The sequence below is a fragment of the Delphinapterus leucas genome, chromosome 10, assembly GCF_059928025.1.
Source record: "Delphinapterus leucas isolate spDelLeu-1000000601 "Yukka" chromosome 10, BTC_Dleu_Yukka2, whole genome shotgun sequence".
Taxonomy (NCBI): domain Eukaryota; kingdom Metazoa; phylum Chordata; class Mammalia; order Artiodactyla; family Monodontidae; genus Delphinapterus; species Delphinapterus leucas.
Genome location: NC_143138.1, coordinates 20,999,928 through 21,022,995, shown reverse-complemented (window position 1 = coordinate 21,022,995; position 23,068 = coordinate 20,999,928). Strand labels below are relative to the sequence as shown.

The following is a 23,068-nucleotide window of genomic DNA, read 5'->3' as shown; positions in this document are numbered from 1 at the left end:
GTGCTCCCCGACCCATCTCCTGACCCACGTCTCTCTCCAACCGTCAGAAGCTTAGCAGATCTTCTCAGACAACTAGTCAGATTCGAGAGGGTGACCTCAGCTCACCTGCTTCACACCTGGGTCAGCTTTTCCTTGCTAGAGAGCTTACATAGCAAGCAGATTCGTGGCTCTCTGCGATTCCCCTACTCCTGCAAACCATGGAAAGAGTCAGTTCATTTCCGGATGCAGAAAACCTGAACATAGTTTTTTGTTTGGTTTGTTTTGTTTTGCCAAATTGAGACTAGAGGAAATGAACCATTACATCATAGAAAGTTAATCCTCTGGGCTAGAAGTTCCCTGAACCCCCTAAAACTCTATGTTAAAAAAAAATGTACAGGAATGTGCATTTTTTCTTACCTGGGACTCGAGAACCCTCCAACAGATTATGAACGGTCACATGACAGCATGGAAGAAAGGGAAAGCACAATTATTTCATCAGAGCCTATTATTTTGTATAACTTAGAATGACTTTAAAACATGACATATGGAATATCAACAGATATTTTGTTATAGATGTAATGTACACATTCACATAGCACCTAGTAACAGACATTGCATCTAAGCATGCCTTTGTGCATGGGGAAGAGTATCCAAAGTAATCTTTATCCATTTCTTATTAGCCCTATTCTTAGTAGTTAGTTCAGGGCCTTGGCCATCACATTACACAAGACAGATTCCTGGTATGGGGGAAGAGAAAGAGAGACAGAAACAGAGAGAGAGACAGAGCGAGAACACATTTAATTCTGCAGGCTGGGAAAAAAAAAAAAAAAGTCTGAAAAAAGCTGACTACTATGTGTGTGTGTGTGTGTGTGTGTGTGTGTGTGTGTGTGTGTGTGTGTGTGTGTGTGTGTGTGTGTGTGTGTGTGTGTGCGCACGCATCTGTTCTCTCTTACTGCAGAGTGGCGCAGCGGGAGCGTGCTGGGCCCATAACCCAGAGGTCGATGGATCGAAACCATCCTCTGCTAAAGGCGGTTACTTTTCCTCCTGAAGAGACCTTTGGGAGAAGAGAATTTATTAAGAAAATTTGCCTTCTGTATATCCTCTTTGGTGAGGTGTCTGTTGAGATCTTTGGCCCATTTTTTAAGCATATGAAAAGCATATATCTTGAGAAGAATGCAAATTAAAACAACGAGATACCACTACACATCTATTAGAAGAGCCAAAATCCAGGACACTGAACACCAAATGCTGGTGAGGAGGAGGAACAACAGGAACTCTCATTCTTTGCTTGTGGGAATGCAAAATGTTAGAGCCACTGTGGAAGATGGTTTGGCAGTTCATACCAGCAATTGCCCTCCTTGTTAGATTGCCCAAAGGAGTTGAAACTTACGTCCACACACAAAAACCTGCACACAGATGTTTATAACAGCTTTATTCATAATTGCAAAAACTTGGAAGCAACCAAGATGCCTTTCAGTAGGTGAATGGATAGATAAACTGTGGTACGTGCAGACAATGGAATATTATTCAGCATTAAAAAGAAATGAGCTACCAAGCCATAAGAAACATGGAGGAAACTTAAATGCATATTACTAAGTGAAACAAGCCTATCTGAAAGGCTACATACTGTATCATTCCAATATATGACATTCTGGAAAAGGCAAAACTACAGAAACAGTAAAATGATCATTGGTTGCTAGGGGTTGGTGAGGGGAAGAAGGATGAATAGGCAAAGTACAGAGGACTTTTCAGGCAGTGAAAATCCTCTGCGTGATACTGTAACGCTGGGTACATGTCATTCTACCTTTGTTCAGACCCATAGAATGTACAACATTGAGGGCAAACAATAATGAAAACTGTGGACTTTGGTCCATAGTAGATTCATCGATTGTAGCAAATGTACCTGCTCTGTTGATAATGGGGGAGGATATGCATGTGTGAAGGTGTGTGTGCTTTCCTCTCAATTTTGCTGTGAACCAGTAACTGCTCTAAAAAACTAAATCTTAAAAAAAGAGAGAAGAAAAAATTGCTATCTAGAAGTCTTCTCTTTGTGAGACTTCCAATCTTAACTCTCAAAAGAATGATGCATTTGAAAGGTCTCCTCTTTTAATTTCCCTCACATATCTAATGTAAGGATTCATCAGCTTCGAAAACAATCAGTTTAGGGATGTGATTTAAAGAAAATGCGTGTATGTAAAAGAAGAGTAGCGAACTATAGCTGAAGTCTGTTTATTAACATTTTTGTCATTTTGTATAACGTGATATTATAAAATAAATACATTTTTAAATTAAAAAAAATTAACGCAGAGGCCTGGGAAAGATGGGAATTTGTGAACTTCTAAGAGTTACAAAAGTGACGAGCCAGCCAGGAGTCGAACCTGGAATCTTCTGATCCGTAGTCAGACGCGTTATCCATTGCGCCACTGGCCCGCCCGCAGCTGCTAGTACCTTACACTTTTAGTAAAAGGAAGTAGCGGCATTACTGTTGCTCTAAATACGAATGTGTGAAATCTTTCCTTTCAGCTTGCGAACCTCAAAACCTCAGAACTGAACTAAAAGAAAGTCTTACTGGTTATTCTTTCTCACTCATGCAGCAGGATTCCTTCGTGGTCTATGAGAACTCTGTTTTGATGTAGCTTGTAAAAGGTCTGAGAGAATGTTTAATATTTTAAAAAGTAACTTGAAGGTCAATCCTACCAGGCAGGTAAGATACACAGACCTTGAACGTTGTAAAGAAGACAAAGCGTAGTCGGCAGGATTCGAACCTGCGCGGGGAGACCCCAATGGATTTCTAGTCCATCGCCTTAACCACTCGGCCACGACTACACACACGATCATATTTAATCTTCTTCATGTTACTATATATCATTTATTCTAAGCTACTTCAGTATTTAGTAATTAAAAAGGGCAAAACAGAGGAGGCTAAGTTCTATTAATAGTTGATGGAACCAAAGAGGATTCAACCAACTTCAATTCCAGCATGTGGTAAAACTGAGAATGCTCTTTGGTCTTTTCTAGAAAGCAAATCACCATATATTGCAATACTTCAAAAATCCCTATTTTTGCTGGAGTAGGAGATTTATCCTCAATAAATAATCTGACAAAGCTGTTCCTTACAGGTACCGTATGTCTTCAGACATTTAGTCTAGTGCCTGGAATATAGTAAGCGCTCAACAAATGTCAGCAGCTATTGTAACCCTCATTTTAAAATTCAAGAATGGGGATCTATCAAAATGTTCTACAGGGAACCCCATCTTCTGTCTCTCTGTAAAGCTAAAAATATTTTAAAGCAGTAGATAGAATATTTTTGAATAAAATAGGAAATTAGAAAATATTTCTGAGAATCAGATCCACTTCATTGCATGGGGCCTTTTCTCACAAGAGGAAAAACAACTTTATCTGATACTCTATGGATAATGTTTAAAAATATTTGCAAAGACCACCTCCAAAGCAAGAACATAACCCCAGGATCTCCAGTTTTCTGAAACTACACAACCATTATCACAATCTTATCTGTATGTGTATGCATGTGGTTGTATTAATGTGCAAGTAGAAGATTTTGTTTTTCATCAACAGCTTCATTCCATGAACAGAAGAAGGACAGGGCATGATTGATAAACCACAGCTTATGTGCTGATGGATTGAAAATTATCTCCAGCCCAGACCTCTCTTCTGGGCTCCAGAATTGGACACAATTGTCCTAGTTATTTCTTTTTGCATGTCAATGGGCATCTCAAAAGCGATACATCCCCAAACGAATGCTCTACCCTTTCCCCCAAAACTTGAAACTCCTCCAACAACCCAAAGTTTTGACAGGAGCACCCAGGTACCAAACCCAAAGACTCAGAAGTCCCCTTATCCGTCCTCTCTCTGATTTTCTCTCCACAGCCCACAGGTTACCAGGTCTTTGGTTCAACCTCCTAATTTTTTCTCAGATCTGGTTCTTCCTCCCAACCATCAGACCCACTTTCTTAGATAGGCTTCTAACAGTTTCTCATAGGAGTTACTGCAACGACTTCTTGGAAGTCTTTTGGCCTCCGCTCCCTTGTCCCTGAACAGATTCATTCATTTCTTCATTGTTTCAGAATTTTTATTCTGGGCACAATCGCATGCCAGACACTTGGCTAGGTGCTTCTCACTCAGTGGAGAGCAAGAAAAGTGTGGCCACTCTTCTGAGGGATTTCTAGAATAAACAATTACAGAAGTAAACACTTACCATTGAGTATGACAAGTGAGAGGTCCCCTGTGCCGTAGTAGCCCACAGGAAGAGTGTAGCTCCCAGTCATGAATATCTTAGGTGGCTGCCTGGAGAGAGTCACTCATTAGACTCCAAGTTTCACGAAGAAATATTCCAGTTATACCTTTATTACTTCTGAATGGGCAAATGGACACTCAGTAAATATATGTGGAATGAATCATATTTAAACTCAGATCTGAAGGATGTGTGGGAGTGAGCCAGATTGGAGAGGGGAGTGGTGGTCTAGACTTAAACCTCATAGAATAGGGGAGAAATGGAAGAAAGTGCTGTCTGGCTGGAACGTTGCTTTTTGGAGGCGTACAGAGAGGGGCAGCAAGGAGAGATAACACGAGAGACGTAGTTTAGGGCAGATTACGTAGGTAGGGCTATGTCAACACTAACTGCTGTGTTCATCTGAGAACGCAAATCAGATTGGGTCCCTTCCCTCCTTTAAAGTCTTTAAAACTACTCTGTAGCCGGCGGGGAAGATCACAGATGGCATAGGAGGCCCTCATCACGGGCATCTATCTAACCTTCTCAGCTCTCTTTCTGGCCACTCTGTCAAGGGAGCCTGGACTCCTGAAGCATAAAGGATCTGCCCTTCCTCACAGGGTGCTGGTTTCTTGCTGCTGACCCTCTCTTTTGTCTCCTAGGAGCCCTGTGCTCTTCCGTCAGAGCTTTTCTTTAAACAGGACAGCTTCTGTCAAGCTTTTTTTTAAAAATTAAACTTTTATTATAAAAATTTTCAAACATTTAAAAAAATTGAAAGAATAGGGAATTATGTGTATAGCCACCACCCAGATTCAACAATTGTTAACATTTTGTCCTCTTAGTCTTATCTGCCTTTTTCTGTTGAATCATATGAAATTCATTTGAAGACATCATACCCTATACACATAAACGTGTATCGTCTAAACATGTCTCATATAACCACAATACCATTATCATAAATAAAAAAATCTAGCAATTCTTTATAAAAACATCTAATATCCTGTCCTTATTTAAATTTCTTTAATATGTCTTTTGGAGCCAGTTTCTCTTACCCGGATCCCACCAAAATTCATTCACTGTTTTGGGTTGTAATGTTTCCTTAGTTCCCTTTAGTTTAGAACAGGCTTCCAGCTTTCTGTTGATGTTGTTATTGTTTTGACATTGACTTTTTAAAAAGTCCAAGCCTCTTCTAGAATGTCCCACATTCTGAATTTGTCTCACTGATTCCTCATGGCAACTTTTAGTTTATTCCTCTAAACTAGAAGTTAAGTCTAAATGATTGGTTAGAACCCTTTGATGGCTTACATTAGATTCAGGTTAAAAATTGTGGGCTTGACACTGTGCACTTTATAAAGTACTTCACATCAGGAGGCGTTTGTCAGGACACCCCACTGATGGTGAAGATAAAGTAGTGCCCCCAGGGCTCTTTCTTTTTCTCTTTGCAACTAGCAAATAATCTCGGGGTGATACTTGACCACACACATATTGTTTCCCAATAACCTATTCCTAAGGGTTTTAAGATCATTAATGCTCTTTTCCTGGGTCTATTATTTCTCTAAGGATTACAGATGGTGAATCTTCTACCATTTTCCTGCATTTGTTAGAAGGCAGTTTGGCAAATCTGTTGACGTTTTTCTTGCCTTTTCCTGCAGCCCGGACTTCCCTCGGGGTTCTATGGCAGCTTCACATTTCCCCTGTTGTAACAGTCTTAGAACGCAGGTAGTACAAACTTCTATGTATAAAACAAATAAGCTACAAAGATATGTTGTACAGCACAGGTAATATAGTCAATATTTTATACTTTAAATGGAGTATAACCTATAAAAATTTTTAATCACTACGTTGTACACCTGAAACTAATATAATATTGTAAATCAACTATACCTCAACAACAAAAAATATGTACATTCAAAAAATAAAGTAAGCTGATGGACTAAGTGTCCAATGGAGAAATCTTGTTGTAAAGATAACTAAATCAACCCCATCTCCGAGGAAGCAAACTGCACCTGCAAAAAAAAAAAGAAAAGGAAAAAAAAGAACGCAGGTAGTTGGCGCTAAATCACGAAAGGCTGTGTCTGAGGTATTTGCACCATCGTCGAGTGGGCTGGAAGAACCTGAGAGACGTTATGCAGCTATGAGGTCCAGAATGGTTTTCACACTCGAGTGTGTATAGGACTCAGTTTTGGGTAGTTGGTTAAAACACAGATTCCTGAGCCCCACTCCCCAAATTCTAATTTTGTAGTTCAAGTGTAGTACTGAGACGGAACTGGGACTGGCTGGGAAGCCTTGCATTTCTAAGAAGCTCCCGGATGTTGCCACTGGTCCGCAGACCAAATTTTGCTGAGAGCAGACCGGGAGAACCTAGAACCGACTGTTTGGTGGATACTGTGGAGACAGAGATAAGCAGACACTGGACGGGTAAAAAGAAACAAAAACAAAGGAAAGGGTGTGGAGCGGAGGTACATGGAGTATAAAACTATCAAGATTTCTGATTACCGACTTTAAGAAAATTGTGTTATTAAGAATGATCACCATGCATGTCCTCAGGTATAACTAAGAAAATTGTTTTATTAAGAATTATCACCATGCAGGAGATTTCTGATTACCGGCTTTAACTAAGAAAAACTAAGAAAATTGTTTTATTAAGAATGACCACCATGCATGTCCTCAGGTAGTTTCTAAGTAGCAATAGGTTAACCCCACAGCAACCACGAAGGGATTCGAACCCTCAATTTTCTGATCCGAAGTCAGACGCCTTATCCATTAGGCCACGTGGTCCTGCGGTAATAATGGTGCTTGGGTAATTTGTTCAAAGAAAATAATCTCAACTATAATTGTAACACTGAAATTACTATTGCAAACGAAAGCATTTCCAACGCCTCAAAAATCTTACAGTCTAGCTGGGGAAACAAATTGAACCTAACGGTCAAAAGTACTGCAAAGTTACAACCGACGTAACTACCAAGAAGTTACAACTAATAATAACATATAATAGAGTGCTTTACCTTTTGATGGAAATCAGGGAGAAAGGCCACAGCAGGGAAGGAACGCTTGAGCTGAGAGCTGAAGGAGAGGAAAAGATAGAGCCGGATTGCTTTATATACTCAGGGAACCACCGCTGCTTTGCGGTGCTTTCAGGTAAAGATTGTGGATGAAAGGCAAGAATTCACTTCTGTGCACTCCAGAAATCCCACTCAAAACAACTCTAAAACATAAATTCAAATTGAACCAAAAGTTCGGGAGAGGAGATAATAGCAACAAAATTATGTAATCTGGAGAGCCGACTGAAGTGTGATAGCTGACTTGTCAGGCCCGAGAAAGCTGAATCCTAAAGAGGTCGTGTAGGAAAAGCGAAGAGGCTATGAGATGTACACCACAGAACCTCCATCCTCACGCTCCATGCCAGGCTCAGGAATTGTCAGCAGTAGCTTCACCTGGGAACTGCCTGTTAGGAGCTGAATTGTGTCCTCGTGTCTCCCCCCCTACCCTAAATATGTCGAAGTTCTAACTCCCAGTACCTCAGAGTGTGACTTTGTTTGGAGACAGGGCTTTTAAAAAGGTAATTAAAGTAAAATGAGGTCATATGGGTGGACCCTGATACAATGACTGGTGTCCTTATCAAAAAAAGAACAGACACACAGAGGAAAGACCACGTGAAGATGCAGGGAGAAGACCGCCATCTACAAACCTGTTGACAGGATTGTTCTCGGACTTCTAGCCTCCAGAACTGTGAGAAAATAAACTTGTTGCTTAAGCCACTCAATCTGGGGTCCTCTGCCATGGCAGCAAGCTAACACCACATTGCCCCTCCACCATCCTGGAAGAAGACTGAAAGTTAATCTTTTTTTTTTTTTTTTGAGTGAGCAAAGTTTCGGGTGGCTAGGCTGGGGCAGTATTCTCAAACTTTTCCCTGCATCACAATCAGGGAGGACTTGTTAAAACATAGAGTGCTGGGGTCTCCCTCCAGAGTTTCTGATTCTGTAGGCCTTTGGCCTGTAGGGTTTGGCCGAGGACTTGTATTGCTAACAAGTTCCCAACTGATGCACGTTTTAAGAGTCACTGGCTGGAGGAAGATCTACGAGCATAGGGCTGGTAGAAAATGGCAAGAACTCAGTAAATATTAGCAATTTGCTTCGAGTTGCTGTGAAGTGAATGGCACGTGTACACTGTAGAGACCCGAAGGCCCACGAAATCCCACTGAGAAGTGAGGGTTTCGGGAAGACATGCCATCTACGCTAGGCTTTGAGGATAAAGCAGTTTTTCACCAGGTTGAGAATGAGGTCAGGCGAGCGCTGAGAAACGAGGGGTGGGGGAGTGGGGGGCGAGGCCTGACACCGCAGGGCAGGGCAAGGCTGGTAGTCTTTTTCAGAAGAGGAGAAGTTTAGTGAATTTACAGGAAAAGTGGTAGTTCAAACATCGTGGCAATTCTTACTCCTGTTTCATTGCGGATCTAAACTCAGTACGTACACAGTTTTTCTCAAAACAGGAAAATTCCGACAAGTGGAAAGATCGAACGCGAGAAACCACTGAGTTTCCTCTACATGGAGGGAGCACTTGGGCTTTTTGGATTAATATTTAATCTGGTTAATCCCTTATCTTTTTCCACCAAGCATTAGCGAAGCTATGAATAGTGGCGAGAAAAATGATCAAATCTACCAATAAAAAGGAATAAACCTTTAGAACCTGGGGGCGAGGAGAAAGCATTATTTAAATTCTAATTTAGAAGAAAGGCCACCTTTCTCTGTGACCTCGTGGCGCAACGGTAGCGCATCTGACTCCAGATCAGAAGGTTGCGTGTTCAAATCACGTCGGGGTCAGGATCTTGGCTTGTCTTTTGGGTAGGGGGAGAAATGAAGAGCATGCGGCTTCTTTCCTCTTGGGCATGTGTAGTCGGCCTTGAGACCAGTTAAGGCTTAAGATGAGATAAGACAGAGTAGCTGCTCTGACAGAGTTTCAGTGGCATACGTTTGCCCTTAACTTGCCATTGGAATTCTAGAACGAGGACGAATTCCCCTAACGGGCAACTTTCTTTAACCGAGAGATTTAATTTAAACACTCTCCTTTTTGGCACCAGAGAATGCATAGTCTTCTGGTTTCCCTATCTTCTATGATCGTTTCTTTCCGCGTCTTTAACTGCTGAGGACCACTAAGGCCCTAAAATGTTGGCGTTTTCCCAGGCTCACCCTCGGCGCTCTTTTGCCTCCTGACTGTTCCTTTGCCTATCTGCCTACAACATGTCTTGCGTTTTTCTCAGATTCATTGCCCGCCACTACCCTGCTGAGCCTGGAACCCGGAACCATCCTGGACACTTCTTCTTCTTCTTCTCCTCCTCCCCCTCCCTCCCCCTCTCTCCTCCTCCCCCCACCTCGCCCCTCCTTTTCCCAATCCGAGCAGGGAGTTGGGAGTTTTACCTCCAAAAGTGTTATATCCCATGTATCCTCTTCTCTTCGCTACCACATGGCCTCCTTCCTTCCATCATACGTCTTGCCCAGGTATTGACATGAACCTCTTTAGTCCTCTTCCCAGACCTCCTCTTTCTCAGTTAGATCAGTGTCCTTATTACGCTTTTTTAAAAAAATGCAAATCTTATCCTGACATTCCCCAGCTTAAAACAAAATAATAAGCAACCGTTCTGATTAACCCTGTCACAGAGGTCTTCTTTCAGTTCCTCAAATGGTGTTGCTCCATCCCAGGGCAGGGCCTCACTTTCTTTTCCTCTGATAGTGTTAAAGAGAAATTGCACTGAACACTTGTTAAAAAGGATCTGACAGATTTCTTTTCAAGCTAGGATAGTAAGAGACTCCAGTACACAACTGAACTCAACTCTGAATAATAGCAAGGACAGCTGGGGATTTATAGCAAGTGGGCAGGGTGAGGGGGGTCAGAGGATGGAAAATTACAAACAGGAGCTTGATTAGTTATCAAGGGGTAGAGGGATTCTCAATAAACTGGCTTAGCAGGATTCTTGCTAAAATTGGACTCAGTAGGCCAAGGTTAAGGCCTAGCAGAGAGGAGGGCTCAGAGGAGCCTGAGTAAAGTTTGGTCAAAGAGGCAGTCCTTGTCAATGGTATGTCATAAGGCCTCCTTCTTATTACTAAGTTGGCCTCTAGAGAGCCTCAGGGCCAGGATCAAGGTGATCTGAACTGTGGCTATGAGTATTCCAGTCTTGAAAAGTTATAAACTCCCTTCTATATTAATAAATTGTATTCTGATTTGTAACATCAGGATCCTGTGAGTCTTACTAGTGAGAATCAGTTTTTAGGGCCTAATTCCCTTCAGGTGATAATTTCACTGAGTTTGCTCTACCAGTAAATCTGAGGTCCAAATCTTATAACAGGTGGTCACAAGGTAGTAATCAGGTCTGGATGACTGATTTTCATAAATGACATTTTTACTCTATCTCACACATGGATTTCCCAATTTTAGATTTTCTATATGCTCTTCTCTTTTCACTAGATTTATCTTGAGCCAAGCATTTGAGTCTCATTCTCCACCTCCATCCCCAGCATATCATCTAGTTAGAGTATCTGACATACTTATATATTATAACCATATTTATTGACTCCAATATTTATTTGATAAGGGCATGTTATATTCTCATCTGTTTTGATGTAGAAGCCAACATATCATTTCCATAAAATGTCAAACCAAACCTTCATTAAAAAATTCAGAATACTAGGAAGTAGGTTTTAACACCCAGTAGAAGGGGACTCTTGCTCAGAAAGATAAAAATTGCACCTAACTTTGTTTATTCCAAGAACTCTATTGTTTATTCCAGGAATCTCTTGAAAGATCCATCAACTTCTTAATAGAAGGCATCAGATGACAGTTTACCAGACTACCTGCAGTACTCTTTCAGCCCTTGCTTTGGTTTCAAAACATGTTCACTCCTTCAAGACATGGAGACTAATTTTCCTCCCTTGTGTGTGGACTGGACTTGGTGACTTGCTTTGAGTGAACAGAATAATGTGGAGGTTGGCATTGTCATGCTAAGTACTAAGAGGTTGCAGCTTCTTCAAGTTTCTGTCTTGGACCACTTGATCTGATGGAAGCCAGCTGCCCTGTCAGGAGGATACCCCCATGAAGAGGCCCATGTGGTGAAGAACTGAAGTTTCAATTCAATAGCCAAGTGACTGAGTTTAGAAGAGAATTCTCCAGAATGGTTGGCAGCAGCAGGAAGCAAAGGCAGGTTGGGGAGGGGCAACAGTGTGAAAAAGCAGCCAGTGTGAAGATGAGTAAATGAAGCTTATATCTCTGGTGATCTTTAAAAAGAACTAGAAAAGCATTATAAGCTTTCTCTGCTTCACGATTGCTATCACTTCTGGAAGTTCTATGGAGAACTTGGTCCTGAAAAACCAGCTGATTCACTGTCCGCAAGCCTTGTATTCAATTACTGGGTCCTTATGATGTCCTTGCTAAAAAACATAAAATGAAGAAAAAATCAGCAAGGCTGAATTTTAACCTTAAGTGGGAATAGTACTATATACTCCTGAGTACCGCACCATTTATTGGAGATAATAAAACTCAAGAATTCTCCTGATGAACCTCCTGTACATGTGGGCACAAATGAAGCAAAGAAAAATTATATAATTGTTCAAAATGAAGATAAAGTGTTTGTTGCAGTCAATTATTTTTGATGAAAAGGCTTAAAGAAGTAACAGATAAAAAGAAAACTAGTGTCTTGAAAAACACAGATGAAAAGCTCACAGAAGCAGCCAGAGAGATAAGAAACCAGGGAGATAAGAAAGTTGTGACAAAGACCATTCCTGGTGCTGGCTTGATTGACCCAGTAAATAAAAATGATGTTGGGTACAGGGAGCTCCCTGAAACAGATGACAACCTCAGGAGAATTTGCAAGACAACTGTCGAGGCAAAAAGTGATGAAGAGAGAGTAAAAGTTTTTGCCCCCATTCAGGAAGTGATGACTTCTGTGCATTTTGCTAATGATGAATGGGATTATGGCATGGGGCTTGAGTTGGAAATGGACCTCTTTTGCTAGAGTTCACACTATTTTCATAAAGTTGCTGGCCAGCTTTTCCCTCCTGTATGTAATCTGTTGAAGAGGAATCTCTTCCCAGAAATCATTGAAGATCATCTGGCAAATAGGAGTAAAGAAAATATAGACCAACTTAAAGCATTGGTATTAAACTTGTGATTTTTATTTTGTTTTTAAGGAATACAGAGGAGTAAATTGATGGACACATTGAAGAAGAGGAAGAGGAAGAGGAAGAAGAATAAGAAGGAGAAGAAGGAGAAGAAGAAGAAGAAGGAGAAGGAGAAGGAGAGGAGAAGGAGAAGGAGAAGAAGGAGGGGGAGGGGGAGAAGGAGAAAATTCTCTAGCCCCAAGTAAGCAGATGTCTGCAACTTCTGTCAACATCTTGTTTGCAACCTCGTAAGAGACACCCTACCTGGGTAAGCCATTCCTGAATTTAAGACCCACAGAAAATATGAGATAGTAGATTTTTGTTGTTTTAAGCCACTAAGTTATAGGGCAATGTGTTATACAGCAATAGATAATAAATACAACATTCTACCTCAAAATCATCTCCTAACTGTGTCTACCAATCCTAAAATATATCATGATCCTTATCCATAGCAAAGGACCCCAGATTGAGTCCTTACTACTTTGACTCACCAAAAAATCCAGATTTTGAAAATCTCACTAAATAGCTAAACTTTTTCCTCTCCCTTCTGAGACACTATTAAGACTTCTGAGATAGTGTTCTCTCTTGTCCAATAAACTTAGCTTTGTTCTTTCGGTGAGGTTTTTGGTGACATTTTGAGGCGGCAGCATTTGAGAAATGGTAAATAAAATCTGAGGAAATAGAGTGAACATTGCAAAGATTATTTTTATATCACACACAAAGAACATACTTTAGATATTTGTTTTAGAGGAGCCTACACTATGCAACCAATTCAGTACGACTAACGTGAGCACCATCTATGATCATTATACTGAAGATTTCTGTTTATAATAGAAGATACAACTTCTGACTTTCAGTGGTTCATTAAAAAGTTCCATGAAATAAAAAATCAGTAGCTAATATTTATCTGGTGGTTTTATACTATTTTTCAAGGCTTTCATAGGCATCATTTTAATTTACAATACCTTTACAGTCCTTAGAGGAATGTAAATCAACTACTGCTAGGCTCCATTTACATATGAGTAAACAAACAAATTAGGTAACTTGACCAAGTTTATTTATATCTCTCATACTGTTCAGTTATGTGTTATTCTGTTGCCAGGATTTGTTGAAACCTAATTTATGGCCCAAATTCTTCCTTTAAGAGCAACATTAATAACCTCCTAATTTGCTAAAAGTCTTTCTGCAATTCTTTCCCTTCAAAGCATCCTAATCACAGCTGCCAAATAAATACTACAACTTCTTTATTCTGAAGAAGAGGTGAAGAGATAGAAACTAGAGTGAAAAACCTCCTGGCTTTCACATGCTTTATAATCCAGGCTATCAGAGTCCATTACTTTCCTAAAGCCCAAACTCAAGACTCATTTCAGTAGATTATTTTCATTGATCGTCAGTGGTTTTCTCTTGTTGGTTTTTTCTCCAAACGAACTGAAAAGTCCTGAAAAACAGAGATGATAACTCTTATTTATTTCCAGGCCCCTTTTGGCTTTTTGTTCCAAAGGGCCACAGCGACCTCGGCAACTGGTGGTCATCCTCTCCAGAGGCAAGTAAGGAGAAGGAATTGGGAGAATTATATTTTTCCTTTATTATTTTCTTTGTTATCCTGCTTCCGTTGACAATACCCTCCACGCCAAACTTGTGTCACCATAAACGGAAGGACAATAGAAGGTCTTTTTTCCAAAATGAAGTAACTTGGTGTTTCAAACTTGAATTGAGCACTTTGGCCTAGTAATTAACCGAACTTGCTTGCATCCTAAATGAGAGATTTTCAGAAAGTGTTTTCATTAAAGATATAAATTGAGGGAGGGATGGAGAAAGATATTTTTATATGTCGGGTATTTATAGGTGTTTTTCATTTTCAAAAGCCTCCAAGAGTCACATATCAGCAGTTTCAGCTTCCTTCTAGTTCACAGGTTTTCCTAGAAAATTTAGATATCGTCTTTTATTTAACTGGATTTAAGAAAATCCTAGGGAAAAGAACATACATCTTCACTCTTTTACTAACAATTTAGGGACAATATAATTATAGCTATATGAAGACAAGTAAAAAGCCGTGAACAGATAGGGCATTGGTGGTTCAGTGGTAGAATTCTCGCCTGCCACGCGGGAGGCCCGGGTTCGATTCCCGGCCAATGCAACTCTCCTTTTCCCCCGGCTGCGGAGTAAAATATTTTCACTGAAAAACAACAAACATTTTAAGATAATTACGCTTCTGGTATCCGAGTGTGGCTGAGAGAAGCAAAAGTTAATCCTCCCTGTACAATTTCACCTTTATAAATTGTACCCGTTGGCGTGCATTTGGTTTTCCAATAACCTGGAAAGTCATCTTGTCCGAGCTCAAGGAAACTCCTACCTCAATTGATAGAAGTCTTTCGAAGGTGAATTCTAAGTCAGTAATATTTGGAGGTGGAGTGTAGCCACGTGTGGACATAAATATAGTATTCCTACTCTTACAGCCACAGGAAGATATTCACAATCTCTTAGAGCCAAGAAAGTGCCAAAATTTATCCCCTTGAAATATGAATTGAAAAACACGTGGTTACATGTTAGCAGAGTGGCGCAGCGGGAGCGTGCTGGGCCCATAACCCAGAGGTCGATGGATCGAAACCATCCTCTGCTAGCATCGGCAATTTTCTTGATTGAAACTTGATTTTAGAAAGAAAGGGATTGAATAAAGATTACAAGAGACCATCAGATCGAGCTTGTGGGACAGTTCGGGATGTGTAAGAATCCCCAAAGTGGTTTGTTAAAAATACATATTTCCCGTTTTTGACAGAGATAAATCTTATTCATTATGTCTGGTAACTTGATCTCTCAGATTTGGAGACCACTACACCTCTTAGGGATTGGAATGTGAACTTGGTAAAGTCTTTGGTAGCTTGTAAGTCAGACAAGTGTTACAATTTGTAATTACTTCTGTAACCAACATCTCAATCTGCTGAGCTTTTTACCATTATGACAGGCATTCCAGAACTGTTGTCGAAATTAAAGAACGTTTGTAGGAAGAAAGATATTATTCCTCATGGGAATATATCTAGACAATTCAGTCAGTTATGTAGTCGTGGCCGAGTGGTTAAGGCGATGGACTTGAAATCCATTGGGGTCTCCCCGCGCAGGTTCGAATCCTGCCGGCTATGGAGTTTTGTTTTCCCTCCAGGTCGAAATACCTGCTGTACCAGCTACAGAAACGGTGAAACAACACGGAATATACTGTTTTACTGATTATTATTATCTTTCTCCATAAAACTGGAAGCAGGTAGTTCTAGTCCTTTAGTATAACTGTATGTAGAGAAAATCTTTGAAAATTACTTTGGTAAACGCTAGGGATTTCTGAGACCATCATAAATATGCTGAAAAAATGCTCAGGCTTTAGTTCATTTTGAATTGCTATCTCCCTATCTGAAATTCAGCTCAGGTCTGACTTCCAAACCTCGCCTGCCTCTATTTTTTCGATGTTCTTCCAAGAATTTGGGTATATCCAGTGCATCACTATTCCACTCGTGAGTATTTTGATGTTTGGGAATCAGTATCTCAAACAGAAATTTCCAATATTTCCTCCTTCTGGAGCCCTCTTATCATTCCACTTAGGAGGCCAGATTGTAGGGAGGAAGTACCAGTTAAAGAATTTTCAAAACTGTTTTCTGATTTGGGCTTACTTTCAAAACAACAAACAAACAACAAAACTGTTTTGCTCGCTAAAACTCTAATACATAAACATACAGTATATGCAACATAAATAAGAGTAAATATAACAAAAATTCATCTTGTATTAAACTTGCAGTCGATCCATTAGGAAATGCGGATAAGCAAAAAGAAGGATGTAAAAATACTCAAAAAGGAAAAAGGTTTTTCTTATTCCCGAAATTACCAGTAATTTCCTATCTTATCTTGAACTTGTTTTTTCTTCTTGCGTTTTCTATATTCACACATATCCTAAGGGATTTTTAAGTGTTGACACCATATGTAGACAAACGTTCATGGCCCAGGTTAGAAATTCAGTAAAGGCACAGTTTTGATTTTGCAAGGAACGCCGGTACGCAAACCCTCCGGGGGCCCTGAGAAAGAATTCCAAGCAGAGTGAGCTCTGCTAGGCTTTTCTCATTGCGGAGCACTGAAGGTGAGGTTTTCGCTCATCTAAGACAAATCTTTCCAATGAAGCGCATACGACGCACAGCAGACACGTTCCTAAAAGCGTGGGGCGAGAAAATGGCAGGGGCCCCATGGTGTAATGGTTAGCACTCTGGACTTTGAATCCAGCGATCCGAGTTCAAATCTCGGTGGGACCTGTTAGCCTTTTAGTGTCTTCCCTCCTCGTCTCTTAAATCACCGTGGTACCTCGAGGAGGCTAGAGACACCTAAGCACTTGCGCAAGATACCCCATCCCCGTCAGCAAGGAGACACTGTCCTGCAAAACAGCTTTCCTTACCCTTGCCTCTGGGATTCCACATCCGTCCTCTCTTGCTCCTCCTCCTTCTCTAGGCCACAGAATCTCCTCCGATCCTCATCATTTAGATTACCCCCTGGGTGACTATTCACGTTTTCCACTCCTGATCTCAGTCCTGGGTTCAAGTTCCATCAGTTTCTAACACGAACTGGGTCCTGAGGAGTTCGTAGTGCCTGTGAACCCTGAACCCTGGTCGTCGCGTTTCACTTGGAGCTTCTGCTGATTGGCATACAGCAGATTCTCTATGGATATTTTTTAAATGAAAACGATAGTCCATAAAACCCTGAATAGAATGACAGACTCTTCAATAAATATTCATAAATCCCTCAGCAAGTGGTGGCCCCATGGTGTAATGGTTAGCACTCTGGACTTTGAATCCAGCGATCCGAGTTCAAATCTCGGTGGGACCTACTTTTGTTTTGGTCGCCAGCCTACTTCCTCCGTGTTTCCCTCAAGTCGATAATGTACACTGGTTTCTGGGCATAACCTTCCCACTCAGGCTTCCTTCTCCCGAGGAGCCCCTTGGAACACCATTCACTCTCTCGACAACTACTCTTGCCTGGGTTCCCGAAGACAGTCAGATCCTAAGTAATTTGCATGCTCAGGGTCTTAACACGTCATGTCTCAGAGGCCCCTCTTGCAAATCTTCTCTTCTCTGAAGCCTCCTCAAAACGTATCAGCCTAATGTAAGAATATATACCTATATAAATTATATATATAATTTATATATAATATGTATGTTACATATAATATATAACATATATAATATATATAATTTATATATAATTTATATGTAATATATACAATTTGTATATATATATAATATATATATATGTAAATTGCAGTAGCAAGTAGAAAGTTCCTCATGTAAGGACCCCACGGTTAGCACTCTGGGCTCTGAATCCAGCAGTTTGAGTCCAAATGTCTTTGGGACCTCAGCAACATCTTAGCAATTTTCCCCCTATGGTTCTCCTAAATCGTTAGCCAGGTGTACATATCTAGCTCTAGGCGCTGCTAGTTACTTCCAAGTCAACAACCAAAGCAACATAGAACCACTGGCCAAGAGAAGATTGTCTCTGATTACCTTCCTCCGGAATTCTAGCCCTACTTCCCCTTACACCTGATGGCCCTTTTTGCCTTTTGCCCAGAGCTCCTCAGATTCTGCTAAATTAGAATCCTGGTTCCAATGATTAGGTGTTCATGTTTTACAGTCCCTCTAACTCAGGTCCTTCCTTTCCTGGAGCCTACTTAAAGTGCTCCATCGGCTTCCAAACACTAACACTGTCCTGAGAAAGTTCCTACTACACAGAAGTACCCTTGTTGAGTACATCTTAGAGTTGTACCCATGAGAGGCTCTGTTCAAACTCCACAAGCTTATGTGTTGCCCACTTTATTTTGAAGATAAACTGACCTGTTAGGAGTACACATCAGTCTTTTGGTAGAGACCTAACTTCAAGGGCCTCATGATGTAATGGTTAGCGCCTGGACTTCAAATCTCAGTGGACTTGTCTCAGTTTTGGTGACCTTGCCCTCACATTTTCCCTAACCAGGAGTACACTCTGATGTATAGACGCTCCCTTAAACTTGCATTTCTTCTCTCCCATCAACGTCCAACTCCTTGCTCTTTCCTCTGGCTACTGAAAATTTCCCTCTCCCCATCACCCTCACCTCCCCCCTAAAATCTCTCCTCTTGATGCTTTTTGCTTTGCCTGGTGCCGGCCTAAAGTCAATCAGATCCCTATAAGTCAATTATGTGCTTGGGCGATTAAGAGTTCATATGTCACAGGCCCCACCTGTGACTTTTTTCTCCTCTGGAACTCAGGCAAATGCTCTGTAGGCTGCAGAACTCTGAACACAGACCTGAAAATATCCAAACCACAGAGTGAGACCCTAGCTATCATAGTCATCTGAGAGCCTCCACTGTGCCCTTAGAGGAGGCTCTCTCTTAATATTCCTTAGATTGAATCTATGCTGAAACATTTTAAAGATCAACAGGCCAGATGCATTAGTATACAAGTCTTAACCTTGAAGGTTTGTTATACCAAGGTCCCATGGTGTGATGGCTAACCCTCTGGTCTCTGAATACAGCAGTCCCAGCTGTCAGTGGGACTCTAAATTCTTTCTGTTCACTCTCTCCACAGTTTGAACATGTATCCTTCAGTGCTCTGTGACAGCAAAACAAGAGCCCCCATGAATGCCTCTGGTTTCTAAAAATTGTTCCAGAAAAAGCCCTGCAAGCTTCCTTCCACCTATTAAGCCCCAGTCATGTCAGTGCCTTAGAACCTGTGTCTTAGCTTCCTATTGCTGCTGTAGCAAATTACCACAAATTTAGTGACTTAAAACAACACAGATTTACTCTCTTACAGTTCTGAAGTTCAAAAGATTACAATCAAGTTGTCAGCATGGCTGTGTTCCCTCTGGAGACTTCAGGGAAGAATGTTTCCTCGCTTTTTTTCACCTAGTGGCCTCTTCCTTGTATCGCCTCTTTCTTCTGCAGTCACGTTTCCTACTAATGAATATGATCCTCCTTTAGGTTCACTTAGATAATCCCGGATAATCTTCCATCTCGAAATCCTCAATTTAATCATATCTGCAAAATCACTTTTACCATGTAAGGCAACATATTTTTAGATTCCACATATAAGTGACATCATATAGTATTTGTCTTTCTCTGTATGACTTACCTCTTTTAGCATAATGCCCTCAAGGTCCATGTTGTTGTGAATGGCAGGGGTTTCCTTCATTCTCATGGCTGAATAATATTCCTTTGTATATATATATATATATATATATATATATATATATATACAACCATTTTCTTTATCTATTCATCTGTTGACAGACACAATTTCTTTCCATATCTTGGCTATTGTGAAAAATGCTGCAATAAACATGGGAGTGCAGGTATCTTTTTAGTATCCTGTTTTCATTTCTTTTGGATAAATACCTAGAACTGGGATTGCTGGATCATACAGTAGATCTATTTTTAATTTTTTGAGGATCCTTCATGCTATTTTCCTCAGTGGCTGAACCTCAGTCCCTTCTTTATTTTTTCTTCCTTTATCAAAGCAAGAGGGCCATTTATAGGGAGAAAAGACATTATCTTCATTAATAATAATAAAAAAAGCTAAATAATAATATAATTTAGCAAATAGAACGCTGCTGAGTAAAGAAATACAACTTTTAAGCAAAATTTCTCGCGCAGATGACGAGGTGGCCGAGTGGTTAAGGCGATGGACTGCTAATCCATTGTGCTCTGCACGCGTGGGTTCGAATCCCATCCTCGTCGTTCGGTTTCCCCGCTATACAGTGGGAGTGTGGTTTTAGTACCTTGTAAAGAAGGTATTTCGCCAGAACGTGTGGGTAGATGCTCTGTGAGAGACGCATGGAGGTGACAAGTAACTTTCAATAACGTTACTTTTAGCCCCTTTTATAGAGAGATTAGGATTTGAGTCACGTCACGTGGATGACAGTCAAGAATCAAACTCTGCTGCCTCCGGCCAGACACAGGCGTGCTCACGTTTTCCCCAGCTTCTCCACCGCTGTCAAAAACTGATTTCTGGCCCTCTGATTTCCGTTACGCTTGTTGACCCCCTCCCCACCCAGCCCATCTTCCTGCCTGCGTTCCTAACACTGGTAGCAAATTACAAGCAACTATAGGGAGTTTTCTCAAGATGTCCACCTTTCCTCCACCCCTCGGCACAGTTGAATCAGTATCTCCGAGGGTGACGTCCAGGCGTGGCTGCAGGGGCCACAGGTGATTCTGATGGGTTTCTTGGGCTGAGAACCACTGGCCATTCGCTTCTCTTCACTCCCTGCTCCCACCCGCTCCCCAGCTTTGGTTCCCTGTCTCGGCAGTTTTTGTTGATTTTTTTTTTTTTTTTTGCCTCTTAAATTCAGGTCCAAGACGCTCCCTCTTTACTCCTTATCACTCCCTATCCTCCCAAACTCTTCAACAAACTCTAGTTTTATCTGACCACTGGTCCCTGTCTTCAGGAGCAGAAGCTGTTCACATGCTCTGCTTTTGCTCAAGTAGTTCCTTCTGCCTGGAGGCTCTCTGCTCCCTTGCTGCAAAATCCTCTTGCAAGACCCACATCAAATGGGGTCCTTTTCTGTGAATCCTCAGATGAAAGCATCACTCTCCTCTGTATTTTACATGAATGAATTTAATCAAAGATCTTTTCCAGGTGTTCCAGTCTCTATTAGTTTCTTCCTTCTTTGATCATCTTCTGCCACTTATATCTTAATTTTAGCACATAATACCATAAAATCTCACCAGTTCCCTCTTTTCACCTTATAGTAAACTATAGCAAACGGCTGAGTGCACGGTGTAGAATAACAAAATTTGAAGGGACCGTAAAGATGATCTCTCTGAAAATTCCCACCCCCCCCATCACCTGTCTCTATTTTACAGATGAGAAAACTGAGGTAGAGACCAGACAAATTAATTGTTTAAAAAAAAATCATATAACCAACGTTTCCTTATTAAGGTTCATGGGAACCAAGTTCTTTAAGATCAAGTGGTTAAGGTGATAAGATCTTTCTAACATGTTCAAATCCAGTGACTGGGATTGTGACTTTTCATACCTGGAAAGTCCTTCTGAAGTACACTTGTCATAGATCAGCAGAGATCCAAAGGCTCCTGAGGACTGAGACCTATGAAGCACAAATTTTGAAGTAAAATCTGTTTTTGAACTTTACCTAACAATATATGGCTTATGTAGTACCTGTGATTCAAAGATAGTTCACAAATTTTAACTCATTTTATCTTGAAAATAAAAACTCAGGAAATGCTGATCCAGACTGGAGGCCAAAGTGGGGTCTTGAGGAATTGGGTGATATGCTCTTTACATTTTTGAATTTTCTCCAAAAAAGAATCAGAGATATTGGATGCCTGAACAGTCTTATCCCTCTTGTCCCTTCAACCCCATGTTACCTTGTTTGAGAATAAGGTTGTAGGGGTACCACCCTTTTATAACCTTGTCCTTCCAACTTTGCACACTGTAAACATTCAACAGGTAGTTATAAAATAAACACAGGCATATTGTATATGTGTGTTTGTGTATGTGTGTGTGCGCATGATGGTGACATGGTAGGGATTGAAACTTTGTCCAGGCAGAATATACCTTAGGGTATTTGTCACTCCTTTTAATACACATTAAAGGATAATTTTAAATGTGCTAATCTCTTGTATTGTTTCCAAAATAGGGAGGTAGATCTGGAGCAATTTTGCCTCTGCCCCTCACCGCTTTTAAACCCAAAGGGTATGTTTTTTCCTTAACTACCAAAGAGAGAAGCAAAGAGGAATAAGTTAAGTAGAAAAGAGGTAAGCCTCCGTGTGATTTGAACCAACGTTTGAATCTGAAAACACCATATGTTTCACCAGGAAGTCATCAATTGGAAATGACATTTTCTTCATCCTAAATTATTAATCAATTCAGTTATTTAAGCCCAGAAAAATGTTTTTGTATATTTTGCCCAGCTATGTTCTCTGCCTTCCTGTTTGTATACACACTCCGCACAGTCCGCCTATTTCAATGACCTTAGTATTCTGTTCTGTAATTTAGGTTTGAATGTAAGCTGTTCTCATCCTTTTGACGGCAGCAAAACCAAAGGAAAACAAGAAAGTTAAGATGGAAAAGATAGGGGAAGAGTGGAAACCAGTGACAGATTCCAGCACCCGGAACTCAAACGAGAAGAGAACTGTGAAGAGGTTGTGGCCTTGGGCGAAGCCATGGGGAAGGAGAAGCAGCAGGCTTCCCCCCCGTGCTACCCACTGGTGGCTCAGTTCGAGAGAGCTCCGTTTACAGATCGGAATTCCCTTATCAAGGACAAGCCGAGCCTGTGAAAATGAAACGCAGGAGCTCAAATCCAAATATGGGGAGAGCTTGAGAGCCCCAAATTATTGGAAGGCCTTATTTCGGTTTTGACTTCCAGCCACTCTTTACACTGGTTCTCCCCAGGCTTTTGAGAATAACCTGTTTAAAATAGGGCAGGAAGAAAAGGGTTCGAAAAACACATGATTTCCTACCACCTACCCATGAGATGTGGCTATCGATTACTAGAAAAGGGCATAAAAAGTGACACTAACCACGAAGGGATTCGAACCCTCAATCTTCTGATCCGAAGTCAGACGCCTTATCCGTTAGGCCACGTGGTCGCCGAGCAGATGGTCTTGCTGTGACACTTAGGAAGTAAGTTTTCTGCCCCGTTCTGAGTCGTGAAAGTTACGTAATGACAAAAAGGCAATGGCCCCCACGCCGCCGGCGCTCT

General features: G+C 41.0%; 1 protein-coding gene, 11 non-coding genes and 1 pseudogene across 13 annotated transcripts in view; 8 read left to right on the top strand and 5 right to left on the bottom strand.

Moving 5' to 3' along the window:
• The window catches only part of LOC111168528 (histone H2B type 1-C/E/F/G/I-like), a 36,692-nt gene that overhangs the window by 6,098 nt on the left and 7,526 nt on the right, over positions 1–23,068 (bottom strand). For both annotated transcript variants that reach the window (XM_089918458.1, XM_089918459.1), the window contains exon 2: positions 1–23,068. This exon is cut by the window's left edge and continues 6,098 nt beyond it. The gene's annotated coding sequence lies outside the window, so the exon portion shown is untranslated.
• On the bottom strand, positions 2,337–2,409 carry TRNAR-ACG (transfer RNA arginine (anticodon ACG)). The gene has a single exon. It is a non-coding gene; the product is annotated as a tRNA-Arg (tRNA).
• TRNAS-AGA (transfer RNA serine (anticodon AGA)) lies at positions 2,724–2,805 on the bottom strand. The gene has a single exon. It is a non-coding gene; the product is annotated as a tRNA-Ser (tRNA).
• TRNAR-UCG (transfer RNA arginine (anticodon UCG)) lies at positions 6,913–6,985 on the bottom strand. Its single transcript has one exon. It is a non-coding gene; the product is annotated as a tRNA-Arg (tRNA).
• On the top strand, positions 8,953–9,024 carry TRNAW-CCA (transfer RNA tryptophan (anticodon CCA)). Its single transcript has one exon. It is a non-coding gene; the product is annotated as a tRNA-Trp (tRNA).
• Positions 11,182–14,037, top strand: LOC115802016 (histone PARylation factor 1 pseudogene; annotated as a pseudogene).
• TRNAG-GCC (transfer RNA glycine (anticodon GCC)) lies at positions 14,418–14,488 on the top strand. Its single transcript has one exon. It is a non-coding gene; the product is annotated as a tRNA-Gly (tRNA).
• TRNAM-CAU (transfer RNA methionine (anticodon CAU)) lies at positions 14,900–14,971 on the top strand. The gene has a single exon. It is a non-coding gene; the product is annotated as a tRNA-Met (tRNA).
• TRNAS-UGA (transfer RNA serine (anticodon UGA)) lies at positions 15,407–15,488 on the top strand. Its single transcript has one exon. It is a non-coding gene; the product is annotated as a tRNA-Ser (tRNA).
• Positions 16,566–16,637, top strand: TRNAQ-UUG (transfer RNA glutamine (anticodon UUG)). The gene has a single exon. It is a non-coding gene; the product is annotated as a tRNA-Gln (tRNA).
• Positions 17,134–17,205, top strand: TRNAQ-UUG (transfer RNA glutamine (anticodon UUG)). The gene has a single exon. It is a non-coding gene; the product is annotated as a tRNA-Gln (tRNA).
• On the top strand, positions 20,003–20,084 carry TRNAS-GCU (transfer RNA serine (anticodon GCU)). Its single transcript has one exon. It is a non-coding gene; the product is annotated as a tRNA-Ser (tRNA).
• On the bottom strand, positions 22,883–22,955 carry TRNAR-UCG (transfer RNA arginine (anticodon UCG)). The gene has a single exon. It is a non-coding gene; the product is annotated as a tRNA-Arg (tRNA).